Source organism: Pantherophis guttatus, chromosome 3, assembly GCF_059756535.1.
Source record: "Pantherophis guttatus breed Tessera chromosome 3, ASM5975653v1, whole genome shotgun sequence".
NCBI lineage: Eukaryota > Metazoa > Chordata > Lepidosauria > Squamata > Colubridae > Pantherophis > Pantherophis guttatus.
The window spans coordinates 78,032,798-78,046,650 of NC_142065.1; the positions used below are offsets into that span (position 1 = coordinate 78,032,798).

The 13,853-nt window shown below is 44.8% G+C and overlaps 1 pseudogene; it reads right to left on the reverse strand.

The window, feature by feature from the left end:
• Nucleotides 1-12,470: 12,470 nt before the first annotated feature.
• On the reverse strand, nt 12,471-13,001 carry LOC117677348 (peptidyl-prolyl cis-trans isomerase H pseudogene; annotated as a pseudogene).
• Between the last annotated feature and the right edge of the window lie 852 nt (nt 13,002-13,853).

Below are 13,853 nucleotides of genomic sequence, written 5' to 3' on the forward strand. Positions count from 1 at the left end.
CTTTACAGTAGGACTTAGAAAAATCTAAGTCATAACTAACAAAGTTGGCATTTAACACAGTCCCTTTTAAGATGGGCATGTTAAAATGAATAATGAGTATGTTAATATGAATGGTTAATGTTTTACATCCCTGAGAATTTTCTCCTACCTCAGAGGTGTAAAACCTGAGACCTCAGGGCTCCAAAAAAAAAAGAAAGAAAGAAAAGAAAATGAAACTTGAGTCCACCCCACTAAGACCTTCAAAAATTATTAGTATGTTCTAATGTTTATGTTTCAGAAGAGGAAAATTATTAAATACATAACTGTGGTGACATACACTCAATTCAAGGTTAATTAAATTGCCATGTAGAAGAATTGAAATCAAATTTAATGTTGTCTTGCCTCACCCACTATTTTTGTAACACTTCCCCCAGCAAAGACCAAGTGTTGCCCGTACCAAATTAATTGGCAGCGATGTAGGAAAGGCATAGGGTAGGCAATTACACACAAAAAAAATAGCCAAAAAGTATATAAAACGTTCACAGTAAATTGAAGGTCAATTCAATAATTTCTGAAAAACTCTACAAAGGCCTAATCTAGAAACTTTTCTTTCAGCTTTTCATTTAACCAATCAAGCGTTTTATTAAGTAAAATGTCATTAGTTAACATCAATGGGGATAAGATATCTATATGAACATTTCTACTCAGTTGCAAATATATTTTCCTAATATAGGCAATTTCTACATTATTTAAATGTGGATGTGTTCTATAATGTTTTTCTGTATTGCACTTGCCTTGATACATACGTATTTATAATATTTAGGAAGTGGTGATCCCAAGAAAGCCATAATTGGCTAATCTCAAAATGCAAGTAAATTTAATCCTGATTAGTGCTTACGCCCAGAAAAAAAAAGGGAGGGAGGGAGGGAAGGAAAGAAGAAAGGAAGGAAGGAAGGAAGGAAGGAAGGAAGGAAGGAAGGAAGGAAGGAAGGAAGGAAGGATTTTGTAAGGGCAAATTACTTCCATAGTGTTGCCAGGAACATTCAATGAAATCACCAGAAATCACATTTCACTTGCAGAAAGACTAAGCAGCTACTTTGGATAGCTACCTTGGAGAGAAATTTGCGTTAAAGCTGTGCTTCTTCCCTTCAAAGTTGCATTATGAACCAACCTCTTCTGTCCACTCCATTTCTAACACTGAAGTGAAGTGGACTTTGTCGCTTGAGTCCATCTCATTTCTGACGCTCCCTATTCCAATAGGGTTTTGTGCAAGTGTAACTCAAGTGCATAAGCTTTGTCCGGCTATTACTACACAAAGCATCTTCTCTAAGTATCTTCTCAAAGTATCTTCTCTAGGAAGATCGCACTGTCACTTCACCTTGAAAGGAAGAAAATTGCATCACCTCCATGACGCAAAGCACTCCATGACACAGGTATAATGTTAATGAAAATTTTAAAAATAGAGTGAAAATTAATATAAATTAAAATAGAATAAGAGGAGGAAAAGGTAAAGGAAGAAATGAAAGAGAAAGATAAAAGGCAAAAAGAAAAATAAGAAAGAAAAAAGATATAAAGATATATAAAGTGGTTTCTGATCCTCTTTATACAGTTATACATATGAACATAGATTTACCTCTTTCTCTAAAATTACAGCATACCCTGACTCTATTCTTTCTATAATTTATCCTATCTAATCATAAGTTCATTTCTTTATGTTTTGCATAAAAAGTCCATAAGGGATTTCCAGGGGGCAATCATTGTAGATATGGCTTTTCTCTATTCAAACAAGTCTACTTGGCCATCTCAACAACTTCTATTCGTCTTCACCATCATTCCTCTATTGTGGGTATTGCCAAATTTTTTTATCCTTGTACATACAATAATCTGACAACAAAACACTTTTGTAGCAGATGCTCAGCATCTAGGTTAGGTTAAAGGTGTACATCTTGAGATCCTGAGCCATATAACCCTATGTTATGTTATTCTGAGCTGTATAGGCCAAGCTATTACTAGACAACTTGTGACCTATTGGTTCTGTTTCAGAGATGTTTCCTTATCTAAACAGAGAAAGAGAATGACCACGAATGGGCAAAAAGCAGTGGAAGTAGAAAGAGTAGAAAGCTGGCAGGAAGCATCAAAAATCTTTCTTTCTTTCTTTCTTTCTTTCTTTCTTTCTTTCTTTCTTTCTTTCTTTCTTCCTTCCTTCCTTCCTTCCTTCCTTCCTTCCTTCCTTCCTTTTCTTCCTTCCTTCCTTCCTTCCTTCCTTCCTCCCTCCCTCCCTCCCTCCCTCAAATTCCTGAAAAAACATGAGAAATAAATATATGTGTGTGTTTGTGTGCCAGAAAAGACGTAAAGTAATAAAAACAATATCCGGGCCTTTCTTCACGAACCTTAAAATTATTTCTTCTTTAAGAGAAGAAAGAAATGACAAATTAGTTCCTTGCTTTTGGATGGGAGGAGGAGAGTGGAATTGTGGGGTGGAATCAGGTTTGTTTAGGAAATTCTCGCAGGGTGTTCAAAATGACCATCATGTGACTGCAATAGCATGCTGAAGCAGCCACAACTTTCCCAAATTTCATTCCTTTGGGTGTGGTGGGTCCCAGATTTTGGATGCATTCCTTATGTTATCCCATTTGAAGTAACTTGTTTCAAAAATGGTTGTCCTATGATGCACTGTTTTACCAAGTTGATGGGAATGACAACAAGAGTTTTAGTCACATATAGATAGTGATTTTCAATGTGACAAGAAGGAAACATTATTACGCAGTTGAGTGGAGAGTGATTTTATTAGCTATATTTAATTCTAAATACGATTTAAATCTAAGTGAAAGTGCTGGCCTAGAAACCAGGAGATCGTGAGTTCTAACCCCACCTTAGGCATGAAAGAGGCAGGGTTGTTGTGAGGAAAAAGAAGAGGAGAAAGGAGTATTATGTATGTTCACCCTCTTGAGTTACTTATAAAGTAATAAAGAGGGGATTTTAAAAAATCTAATAAATAATAGAATGTTAGTCCAATATTATTTTGATTTATTTAAACTATTGGGGAGATGGGAACTGTTAGATTGGCGCAGGGAAAAACAATACGCGAGCAGCGAGTGGTCCGTTCAGCACTTTTATTAAGAGAATCAAGACAGCCGACTGTGCTGCTGGGCTCGCCTTATAAAGGGAGTCAGCAGGCAAGCTGGCCAATGACAGATCTTCAAATCTCCTGCTGGTGGACAAGCCAATCCGGCGGGGATGCCCATATACGGACATAACACCCCTCCCCTCTTAGTTCTTAGTTCATCTCTCCATTGTCACATACGTGACGTAGTCACGCAGGTAGGCGGGGCGCCTCCCCGTCCTATCTGACCTGCACAGATCACTTCTTGCCTCGCTGTCAACCCATGCAGACGAGGCTCTTGTCTCTCCCGGTTCCCACCTTGGAACCGTCCGGAACTCAGCCGTTGAGTGTGTGGGCTCCAGCCTAGTACCTCTGGCTGGGTTCTTGGGACTCCCCAGCAGCCCTGGGGAATGATGCCTCAGCCACTGCAACTCGCAGCTGATCAGGACTGGACGCCAGGAACCCGGTAAGACAATGGTTCTTTTCCCTTCACTCTGCGCTGGTTTTCGGCACTAGAGGTGTCCCCTGTCATCCGGGTCCTTGGTCTCGGTTGTCGCTGCAGCCGTCGTGATTGTCGTTGGGGGTCCTCACGTTCCGGTGATGGTAGTTGGCCTGCTCCGCTGGTGTGGAGCGGCCCGACCTTGCCAGGATGCCGGAGGTCTCCCTCGTCTGGGTGTTGTAGGCCTACCTCGTCTGGGTGTGGTAGGTCTACCTGGACTGGATGTTGTAGGCCCACCTCATCTGGGTAGGGTAGGCCTACCTCATCAGACCAGTTTTTGCCATTTCCGCCGCTTTCACTCCACCTTTTCCGAGCTGGTCGACATGGCGTTTGATGATCTGCCCGTCTCCCAGCTCCACTTGGCACAACCTCGGGCCCATTGTTCTGCTGATCACTCCCTTCAGCCACTTCGGAGGCTCGCGGAAGTTGAGAGCGTAGACCGGGTCTCCCTCGGTGAAGGTGCGAGGCGGCCGGGTTGCGCTTGCTGGTTCTTGGGGGTTGTACTGGGGGTGTAGCTGGTCCAATGGGGTCCTCAGCTTCCTCCCCATGAGTAATTCAGCCGGACTTCTGTGTGTGGTGGCGTGCAGGGTGATATGCTGCGTGAAGAGGAATTTATCGATCCTCTCCTGCCAATCCCCGGTACCCATCTTGGTGAGCGCTTCCTTGGTGAGCCTCACCATCCTCTCAACTTGCCCATTTCCCGCCGGCCTGTATGGGGCAATGAGGGCATGGCGGATGCCCAGCTCGGCCAGGAACGATTCCATCGGTTTGGCGATGAGCTATGGCCCGTTGTCTGACACCAGGACGTCTGGAATGCCGTGGGTGGCGAAGAGTCTGCGCAAGGCCCGGACGGTTGCCTCGGTGGTGATGGTGGGCATTTGGATGACCTCCAGCCATTTGGAGAATGCATCCACCATGATGAGAAGGTATTTGCCTGCCATAGGCCCCGCAAAGTCAATGTGAACATGGGACCAGAGGGCACTAGGCATCTTCCATTCTGTGGGTTGGGCTTGTGCTGGCGCTGGTCTGACCTCCTTGCATGGGGCGCATTGACCCATTGTTCAATGTCCTTGTCCAGGGCAGGCCACCAGACATAGCTTCTGGCCAGCGCCTTCATCTTCACGATGCCCAGGTGCCCATTGTGAAGGCTCTCCAGGGTCCTCTTCTGCAGCGGTCATGGTATCACTACTCTGTCACCCCAGAGTAGGCAGTCCTTCATCATTGAGAGTTCTTGCTGCTTTCTTAAGAAAGGGCTGAACTCTTCGCCCACTTTTTCTGTTGGCCAACCCCTCAGGACCCAGGACATGACTTGCCTGAGGGTCTTTTCCTTCTTCGTGTGGGCTGCATGTCCGTGGAAGATACTGGGCACTGCAGGTCTCCGTCGATGTGGAAAAGGCCGAGGGTGGGTGCGGGGTCTTCCACTGGTTCCTGCATTGGGCACCTACTGAGGGCATCCGCGTTACTGATGGTTTTACCTTGTCTGTGTGTGAGAGTGTACGAATACCCGGCGAGGAAGATGGCCCAGTGCGTCATCCTGGGCAACATGTATGTCGGTGTTTGTTTGTTGCCTGCGAAGAGTCCGAGGAGGGGCTTATGGTCAGTGATGATTTCGAATGCCCTCCCATAGAGGTATTCATGGAAACGCTTGATGCCAGCCACGATGGCCAAGGCTTCCTTATCCAGCTGGCTGTAGTTGTGCTCAGCTGCCGCCAGAGTCTTAGAGAAGCAGGCGATGGGGGCTTCCGTGTTGTTGGGCAGTTGGTGGCTGAGGACAGTCCTAACTCCATATGGAGACGCATAGCAGGTCAATACCAGCGGAAGTGTTTTGTGATACTGTATCAGCACGCTGTCCGAGGATAGGAGCCCCTTGATGTTCTTGAACACAGTTTCCTCGGCTCTACCCCACTTCCAAGGGGCCGCTTTTCCCAGAAGGCGATGGAGTGGCTCAGCAACCGTGGCTTTCTGTTTAAGGAAAACACTATAGAAATTTAGCAATCCTAAGAAAGCCTGAAGCTCTGGCTTGTTTTTGGGGGCCGGAGCTTCATGAATCGCCTTGACTTTAGATTTGGTGGGGTGTATGCCAGTGCTATCTATTAAATAGCCCAGGAACTCGACCTCCTGGACCCCAATGATGCACTTGTCTCTCCTCACACACAGACCTTTCTCTTGGAACTGCTTCAGGGTGAGCCTAAGCCGTTCCAAGAGTTGAGATCTGGAGGTGCCAGAGATTAGTACATCATCAAAGTATGGCACCACCCCTGGAATGCCTTGGAGAAGGCGCTCCATCATTGATTGAAAAATGCCAGGGGCTGCGCTGACTCCAAATTGGAGGCAGTTGCATTTGAATGCGCCCCAGTGGGTGACAATAGTCTGAGCCTCCGCCATTTTTTTGTCAACTGGCAGTTGCTGGTAAGCCTGGGCCAGGTCCAGTTTTGCAAATATGGTCCCACTCCCAAGTGAATGGAACAGATGTTGCACCACTGGGACTGGGTATGCGCTCTGCTGTAATGCCTGGTTAATGGTGCATTTATAATTGGCGCAGATGCGCACAGATCCATCATGCTTCATTGGGGTCACAATGGGGGTCTCCCATGCAGCATGATCTATTGGTTCCAATATGCCTTGGGCCGAAGTGCAAATGGAACCCTGTGAGGCTTGAGCCGAATTGGGGTGATTGAGGTATCTAAATTGAAAAAGATGGGTTTCCCCAAGAATTTACCTAACCTGCCATCGAAGACATCCTTGAACTCTTCGAGGAGCTTGTCGAGTTCATCCTGCCGAATCTGGTGGATTCCTCTGATTGAGAGCCCTAGAGGCTCGAACCACTCCACTCCAAGCAGGGTCGGGCGGCTGTCCTTAATGATGGGTGATGGGTAGGTCGCCCTTGAAGCTGTGGTAGCTGACACTCAGTGAAGCTCTCCCCAGGACCCCAATGGGGTTTCCGCCGAAATCGACGAGCCTTGTGTGAAGCGGCTGCAGTTGGCTCTTTGAGATTTGCGGTTTCAGCTTTTTGAGATGCTGCCAGTCCATAATGGAGTAGATTGAGCCCGAATCTACTTCCATGGCACATGGAGTCCCTTCCATGTGCACAGTCACAATGAACTTTGTGGCATTGTGGTCATCGGTGTGGGCAATGGTGGTTTGGTGGACCGCTCTGCTTTGCGGGTACCCGTCTCGCGCCTTGGTTGATAGAACCATCTGGATGTCCTCTGGTGATAGCAGTTTTCCGGCTTGGCTTTCTCCCGGACAGGTTCTGGAGCTCTCAGGTCTCAGCGATGTGGCCTTTACGTTGGCAACGTCGGCAGGTCACATCTCTCCACCGGCATCTGGCTCTCCAGCCGTTGCAGCTGGCACAGCTCTCCCCTCGGTCGCCATTTTGTGTGGTTTCGCGTCTTGGTGGCCTGGAGACCTTATGGACCGCCATTTCCTCATCCGACTCGGATCCCATGGTGGATTCCCCGGATGAGGTCTGGGGAGCTTTCTTGATTCTGTGGACTGCCTTGGCTCTCCGCATCGCTGCTGCTGCCACCTCTGATGTTTCTGCGGCTGTGGCCTCTTCAATCACATCTTTTAGCGAGACCTTTCTCCTGCTCAGCAACTTTCTCTGCAGGGAGATGTCCCACATCCCAAAGACGATGCGATCTCAGATGGCGTTGTCCATGTGATCGAACTCGCAGTTGGCAGCCAACTTTCGCAGTGCTGCCATGAAGTCCTTTATGGATTCACCCTCCTGTTGATTCCGTTGGCTGAAGGTGAATCTGTTTGCCATCGGTGTGCCAATTGGGGCGTAGTATTCCTGGAGAATGTCTTGGAGGTCGCTCCATGCCATGGTCTCGATATCCTGGGGTGCCACGAGGTCGATGGCCATCTCCAGGACTGCCAATCTGCAATGTGCCAGGAACAAGGCTCGTTTGCGGTTGTCCTCCAGGTCTTCATAGCTGTTGCTGGTCAGGAATTGGCAGAACCTAATCATATAGGCTTTCCACTTCTCCTGATCGGGGTTGAATGGTGCCAGCGAGATTTGTGGCACTGCCATGGTTCTCGTGCTATCAGCTCTAAGTGACTCCAGCTCAGTTACTTGCTCTGTTGAGTCGGGCTGGGTGGCGATCGTGCCACGAGGTTCTTCGCTGTGGTTCTTGAAATCCTTCATCACCAGTGTTAGATTGGCACAGGGAAAAAGAATACATGAGCAGCGAGTGGTCCGTTCAGCACTTTTATTAAGAGAATCAAGACAGCCGACTGTGCTGCCGGGCTCACCTTATAAAGGGAGTCGGCAGGCAAGCCGGCCAATGACAGATCTTCAAATCTCCCGCCGGTGGACTAGCCAATCCGGCGGGGATGCCCATATACGGACATAACAGGAACACCTCACAATTTGGGGAGGGGTGTTTGCCAGAGCGCTAAACTAGCCAATTTCAACCTCCTATCCATATAGATTTATTGGCAGGGGGCTGGTTTTAATTGCAGACATTGGCAGGAACCAAAATCTCTTTAGAAATTCCCATCAATCAAATTATAGGAGAAAGGCAGGCACCACTCCTTAATTTAATCAATTGCAGAGGTGCATGGATAATGGTAATTATGACTCTTGAGCATGCCAGTGCTATCAGCTTCTTCCCAGCTGGTCTGTCTTCCCTGGAACAAAACAGAAACTTTTAAGCCAGAATGTTTGGCTAACATCCGAGGGAAAACACGAACCATAATAACACGGGAACACTGATTCTGTATATCTGAGCTTTAGGCTTTTCTACAGCGTAGTTTCTATGCTGTTACCATGAAAGACTTGGGATACTGCTATGGAAATAATTACCATGATTCAAAGTAAGCCATTGAGAACTCTCTGTGTTTCCTGTGTGATAGAGGAGCCAACATACCACAAAAAGGAAATTTCCACCAACATCCCCAGTTGGTAGAAATCAAACATTTTAAATTTAACATGAACATAATACGGTGATTTTTTAAATTCATAAAATGTACTTGTTTAGTATAGGTAATTTCATGCTGCCTCCTTCAAATAAATCTAAATAACTTACAAAGAGCAACACGCATACAGGATCTAGGATCATACTATACTGTCTCCTTAAATCCTTGATACTTGCCTAATCAACCAGATTTTAAGGATCCTTTTGAAAATTAACAGTGAGGATGCTGATCTTATTTCCCAGAGTAATTGATTTTTCAGGAGGGGAACTCCTGCAGGGAGCTACTCTTCTCTTGCAATGCCTGATGAGGAGTAGCAACTTTTAATATTACACTTTGGGCAGATAAGAATCTACTGGAGCTAGTGATTTCAACTGACACCTGGGTCCCAAGCCATGTGTAAAGTTATTACCAGCCACTTATATTGCATGGAGAACCAGTTGCTCCTATAGCAGGAGTCCTCAACTACAGGATTGTGGACCATTTCAAACCGGGCTGAGCAAACAGTGGGCAAGTGTGCATATACACCGCAACTCCATTTGTGCAAGCAGCAGGTGCTTGGACTCACATGCAAAGCTCCACTTGCACAAATGGAGTTGTGTGTGCATGGAGCCATTCTCTCCCTGCCCTCCTTCACACAAGGCTGCCAAGTTGAAAAATGTTGAGGACCTATAGAATTGTGACATTATAGACACATTCCCATTATTAAACAGTGTCTAAGTGAATTTCAGGGGAAACTCCATGTCAACAGGAATTATATGTCCCGTACTGGCATTGTGGTGAACCACCTTTTAAGGTAGTATATCAACATTTCAAATGAATCTCTACAAAATCAGTTTAACTATAGCTACGTAATACTGCAATATTCTTTTTTCAGCTTCCCAGTCAAGCATTTTACTTAGCATGGCATTGCAACGTACTATTGCTGACATTAAATGGCGATGGCTATTGCATCTCTATGTTGATCTCTTCTGCGGAAAGTACCTGTGATAGCATTCAAAGAAGAGGTAAAAAATATTAATAATAATAATGATCAAGGAATGGTTCATACCTGCGGCCGGCTGTGGCTTTAAGAGGATATTGCTGATGCCACCTGAGCTAAATGGGAACAGCAAGCTCACGGCAACATGTGAGATCAATCACAATGAATTTGTGTAAGCTTATTTATTGATAGGAATAGCATCTTTTTCACCCTTCCATTCATCCAGGTCAGCAGTGAGATACAGAGCTGCCCAGAGAAAAGATAAAATAGAAAAGTGCCGATGTCCCTTTCCTTTAAGGTCATGGAGCTCCTGCCGAGTGTGCCAGATTCCTGCTGCGAATCCTGACTCAAAGACATTGTTCTACCCAGCAGGGGTCTGTAAACTCAGCACTAACCTGAAGGAACAGGCTAGGCACATTATAGCAATAACCAGTATAGTTAAAGCAGCAACTTTTCCAAGAAGTCTCAGGAAGTGTGTTTTCTTCTGAAACTGTTGAAGGGATGGAGCTAGCATTGTAGCTAGTTTAAAAGCACAGATTTTGTTATAAAGAGAGGGCCTCCTCAGGGTGCCGTCGGCCAGACAATGTCGGCTGGCGACCCCCAGGGGGAGAGCCTTCTCTGTGGCGGCACCTGCCCTCTGGAACGACCTACCCCCAGAGATACGCACGATACCAGACCTCCGGACTTTTTGTCGGGCCCAGAAAACACATCTATTTTATCTAGCCAGGCTGGCTTGATCCCATCCTTTTGGTTTTAATTTGTAATTGGTTTTAACTGGGTTGTTTTAAATTGAGGGCCAAAATTATTTAATGTCCTTTAAACTGTTTTTAAATTTTATATGTTATGTTTTATCTTGGCTGTTCACTGCACTGAGTCCTGTTGGAGAAGGGCAGTATATAAATTAAATAAAATAAATAAATAAACTTACAAAGGGGCATTTACAACTTCTCTATCAACACAGAGATTCATTCTTTTAAAACTCTGGATTAAGCATTCCTGATTTTTTTCTCCAAATGCCTAAATTAGAATGGAACAGAACAGAACAGAACAGAACAGAACAGAACAGAACTGGAAGGGACTTTGGAGGTCTTCTAGTCCAGTCCCCTGCTCAAGCAGGAGTTCCTATACCATTTCAGACAAGTGGCTGTCCAGTCCCTTCTTAAAAATGTCCAGTGATGAAGCACCAGGGGTAAAATCCAGCAGGTTCTGGAGAACCAGTAGTGGAAATTTTGAGTAGTTTGGAGAACTAGTAAATGCCACCTCTGGCTGGCCCCAGAGTGGGGTAGAAATGTAGATTTTGCAGTATCCTTCCCCAGGAGTGGGGTAAAAATGTAGATTTTGCAGTATCCTTCCCCCAGGAGTGGGGAGATTTTGCAGTATCCTTCCCCTGCCATGCCCACCAAGCTACACTACACCCACCATGCCACACCCACAGAACCGGTAGTAAAAAAATTTGGATTTCACCACTGTGAAGCACCCACAACTTCTGAAGGCAAGCTGTTCCACTGGTTAATTGTTCTCACTTTTAGGAAGTATCTCCTTAATTCCAGGTAACAATAGCAATAGAACTTAGACTTATATACCACTTCATAGTGCTTTACAGGCCTCTCTAAGCATTTTACAGCATCAGCATATTTCCCCCAACAATTTGGGTCCTTGTTTTACCGACCTTGGAAGAATCTTGAGCCGGTCAGGATCAAACTCCTGGCTGTCAGAATGCAGAGTTAGCCTGCAATACTGCATTCTAACCATTGTTGCAACATAATCAAATGTGGACCAACATCCTGGTGTTGGTTTCTATGTCTCCCTCCCCACCACAAGTAGTAAAGTCATTCTATTGTAATCAGCCTTTGACACATTTGCTGAGGCCCTCTGCTGAACTAATGCAACCACAGGAGTACCCTGTGATGGGCGCTTGGCAGTTGGTTTACTCCGAAAGGATGATTGCTCCTATAGTCAGTGCAAATCAGAACATTGTGTGGAATTTCCATGATCTAAATCAATCAAATGCATCATCTGTTTGGTTATGAGCTGCCTCATTTCCTCCATTTCAGTCCTATCTGGTTAATATTACAAGTTTTCCAGATTGGAAAAATAACCTTGCTTTTTTGTTGGATTCTATTTTGGTGGTGGCTGAGAGAAATTATAGCAGTCCTTTAATGGGACCAAACTTCAAACAAATGCAAGTTGCGTCTTTGTATGTATGAATGATACGATATGTGTATTGGATGCCTGAATTTAGAATAGAATAGAATAGAATAGAATAGAATAGAATAGAATAGAATAGAATAGAATAGAATAGAATAGAATAGAATAGAATAGAATAGAATAGAATAGAATTCTTTATTGGCCAAGTATGATTGGATACACAAGGAATTTGTCTTGGTGCATATGCTCTCAGTGTACATAAAAGAAAAATACTGTGAGGAGGAAAAAGAGTGTGTGCTATTGCTTTGCGTAGAAAAACAACCTAATACAGGACTTTGGTGGAACTATTTTATATCAACATTTGTCTTGATGGTTTTAAGGTAGTCCTCAATTTAGGACTACAGTTGGGACCTGAATTTCCATTGCTAAGCAAGGCAAGTGTGTCTTACTTGATTTTCAACCTTTTTTGCCACAGTTAAGTGAATCATTGCAGTTGCTCAGTAAATCATGCGGTTGTAAGCGAAGCAGACCAACCTCATTGACTTTGCTTATCAGAAGCTGGCTGGGATGGTTGCAAATGACCAATAACATGTCCCCTGGCCATGAATGTTGTAAGTCATTTTTTTCAGTGCAGTTGTAATTCGAATTGGCACTAAATGAAGGGTTGTTAAGTCGAGGTTTACCTGTACTAAGAAATACTACAGCAGTGTTTTCTTTTTCTTTTCTTTTTTAAGAAATATTTTTATTTACAAAGGGGAGGGGAAGGCACATGGAATGTGGGGATGAAGGATCAGCGGCTGGGAACCGCTTGGCATCTCCAGATGAAGAAAAAAATCAACCTACACCTCTCCTCACTGAGAGAACACCACTGGGAGTTTCAGTTGATTATTTGGCCCAGTGGGCACATTTTCAAATTTCCTCATGATTAGAAGCCCATTGATTAGTTTTACCGAAATCCACGTTTCCCATTGAGCCAATCACACTTGGAGCATGTGAAATATTGGCAGTTGTTGGTGCTGGGACTGCTTTTCGCCATGGAGAACAAGCCGGGCACCAAGTGTTTCAGTTTGAAGTTCTCATCAGCAAAGAGTCCCCAATAGATGCTGGTCACTCTGGTGCCATCTCCACTTACAAAATCACCTCCTCGGATCATGAAATCCTTTATAACCCTGTGAAAAGTGCTGCCTTGGTAACTGATGGGAGCACCATTTTTCCTTGAATTCACCCATGCAAATCTGCCTCAAGTTCTCGGTCCTCTTGGGCATTAGGTTGGCAAAGAGCTCCACCTTCATGTGGCCCAATTCCTGCCCACTGATGGTGACATCAAAGAAGACCATGGGGTTGTGGGGGTTAGAAGCCAGCACTGCCATGGCGACCACCTCTCACCATAGCAGTGTTTTCATGGTAATATTTTTACACTAGTTCTCTAGCTATAGAGCCCCATCCCATGAGAAGTCTATTCTATATATCCACCTGGACAATCACTTTCAGCTTGTTCTCCCTGATGTCCTGTTGAACACAAAGGTCTGAAGAGTATCCATCTTCATTTCCAGATCATAGCAGAGAAACACTTTCTTTCCTTGAATTTATTTCTGACCTGCAATGCAGGTTGATTGTGCTGTCTTCAACATGACCCAGAACATATCTGTCATTTCAGAAGTTCTGATCTAGTTTTCAGAGTGAATTGCATGATTTCTGTATCCAACAGTTAGTTTGGCTGATTCCTGTATTAGAAACAAAGTGACAAGTGACTTCACTTAAGCCAGGCCAAAACACACACACACACACAGAGAGAGAGAGACAGAGACACACAGAGAGAGAGAGAGAGAAAGAGAGAGAGAGGGAGGGAGGGAGAGAGGGAGGGAGGGAGGGAGGGAGAGAGGGAGGGAGGGAGAGAGGGAGAGAGAGAGAGAGCGCCTTGGGAAATACATAGCTGTTGCTTTTACCATTTCTCCTGGAAACTGGTTACAAGAAATGGGCAGGAAAAAGAGATGTAGAAATCCACTAAAAATAAGGAGTTCCAATGGAAAGATAACTCATCTGGCAATATTTTGTTTAGCCCACTTAAATAAATGATCAGTTCTGTCACTCAAGGTAGAGCATGTATTTCTCTACCGAGAAAAAAAAAAATCAGGTGGAAAGACAGTCCCAAATGAGATGTATTTGTGGTCCAACTTATAGCCCTAAATTCCATAATGTTGTTAGTGAAAGTGAATGCATTG